The sequence below is a fragment of the Belonocnema kinseyi genome, chromosome 9, assembly GCF_010883055.1.
Source record: "Belonocnema kinseyi isolate 2016_QV_RU_SX_M_011 chromosome 9, B_treatae_v1, whole genome shotgun sequence".
NCBI lineage: Eukaryota > Metazoa > Arthropoda > Insecta > Hymenoptera > Cynipidae > Belonocnema > Belonocnema kinseyi.
The window spans coordinates 93,546,446-93,548,730 of NC_046665.1; the positions used below are offsets into that span (position 1 = coordinate 93,546,446).

The 2,285-nt window shown below is 33.8% G+C and overlaps 1 protein-coding gene across 1 annotated transcript in view; it reads right to left on the reverse strand.

The window, feature by feature from the left end:
- Nucleotides 1-659: 659 nt before the first annotated feature.
- Nucleotides 660-2,285, reverse strand: part of LOC117179495 (ubiquitin-conjugating enzyme E2 G1) — a 26,207-nt gene continuing 24,581 nt past the window's right edge. The window contains exon 6 of the mRNA XM_033371361.1: nt 660-1,261. The gene's annotated coding sequence lies outside the window, so the exon portion shown is untranslated. The remainder of the gene's footprint in view (nt 1,262-2,285) is intronic.

Below are 2,285 nucleotides of genomic sequence, written 5' to 3' on the forward strand. Positions count from 1 at the left end.
TTTAAAAATTAATACTCACCTAAAGAGATGAATCTTAAACTAAAATACTGTGATATTCAGCGGGCGGTTATATATTTAGTAAAAAAAAAATATTTCAGTTAAAAAAAAACAATCAATTATCGAACAAAATAAAACAACTAATTTTAACAAAATAGTTAGATTTTCAACTGTAATAGATAAATTTTAAACCAAAAAGATAAATTTCGACTAAAAATGACAATTTTTTAACTAAAAAATATAATTTTTCAAACCAAAATTGAACAGTAAAATTTTTAGACACAAAAATGATTGTTTAATCAGAGATCAACTGGCATAATTAAATTTTCAGGTAAAAAAAATTAATTATTCAACAAAATAATTTAAAGCACTAATATAAGACAACTTAAAAAAATAAAAAAATCACCGTTATTCAATTGTATATTAAAATTGAACAAAATTAAATACACTCTCAAAAATAATTACCTCACTTAAAAAAAAAAAATGTTCTGAAAATTCCAAGTATTTAATTACATAATTCCCAAAAATGTCCAGGTTTTTCCAGATAGGAAAACAAAACCTACTTTTTTTCTCGTCCAATTTTCCATAACGGCGAAAATTCGATGAATGAAGGAATTCAAAACGAAAACAATTATGGTTCATACAAAACTGTAATTCAGAAATTACGTATAATATTCTTTTATTGCAGCAGGTTTAAATAAAAATGATCTAATTTGTTTCGTAGGCGACAAAAACCCGGACAAAACTGCATGTAAAATGTGATGTGTGTAACACTTTTACTTCACAATATCTTACAGGTTCGTGTGTGGACAAATTTGATAAAATGATTAAAAGTAATTACAATAATCCTTTCATTTGAAAATAACCAATAGCATAGTTATTGTCGAAAAAGACGGCCGTACGAGAAATATTCTCATAATTGGAGTAAGTACAAATCAAAACAATACAGAATGTTCTAGCTGCGAATTTCTATTTTTCAACGGTCACCTATCATCCAGATGGAGGAAAAAAATTATTAATTAACCAAACTAAATGTTCCTTTGATTTAATTAAAAATTTAATTGACAATATTAATATAGATGTATATAGATGGACAAAAATCATACAAATTTCAACCTAAATTTTAGTTCAGAACCGCAAGTCCGAGCGCGAGAGGAGGAAAGTCGTCGGCTCACCAATGCTTATCAAGCAAATTTCTGCTCCGGTTGCAAAATCTCTGCTCCAGCTGCAAAATTTCTGCTTTGGCCGCGGATATCTGCTACAGCTGCAAAATTTCGGATCCAACTGCAGATATCTGCTCTGGTTGTAACATTTTCTGCCCCAACTGCAAAAATTTCTGCTTCGGTGGCAAAATTTCTGCTTTGGCAGCAGATATCTGCTTCGGTTGTAAAATTTCTACTCCGGCCGCAGATAGCTTTTTCCGGTACAAAATTTCTGCTCCGGTTGCAGATATCTGCTCCGGTTGTAAAATTTCTGTTCCGGTTATAAATTTCTACCCCAGTTGCAAAATTTCTGCTTTGGCCGCGGATATCTGCTACAGCTGCAAAATTTCGGATCCAACTGCAGATATCTGCTCTGGTTGTAACATTTTCTGCTCCAACTGCAAAAATTTCTGCTCTGGCAGCAGATATCTGCTCCGGTTGCAAGATTTCTGCTCCGGTCGCAGATCTTTTCCCGTAACGAAATGTCTGCTCCGGCCGCAGATATCTGCCCCGGTTGTAAAATTTCTGTTCCGGATATAAATTTCTACCCCAGTTGCAAAATTTCTGTTTTGACCGCGAATATCTGCTCCCACTGCAAAATTTCGGCCCCGACTGTAGATATCTGCTCCGGTTGTAACATTTTCTGCTCCAACTACAAAAATTTTTGCTTTGGCAGCAGATATCTGCTCCAGTAGTAAAATTTCTGTTCAGGTTATAAATTTCTGCTCTAGTTGCAATATTTCTGCTCTGGCCGTAGATATCTGTTCCGGTTATAAATTTCTGTGCCGACTGCAGATATCTGCTCAAGTTGCAAAAATTTCTGCTCCAGTTGCACAAAAATTTCTGCTCCGGTCGCAGATTGTGAAAACGACGAGTACAAAGTTTCCGATGGCGGTTATCTTAACGTATAATGAATTAGTTCTGATTCACATTACTCACATCCTCATTGACAGACATCGATTACTCTAATTAGAATTCGTTATTTTGGCAACTTACGGTTCGTGTGCTATTTCTCCCATCACTGACAAATACACATTCGCCGATTGTTTTGTTCTTTTGACTTTACAAAAATGTACTTTTTTATTC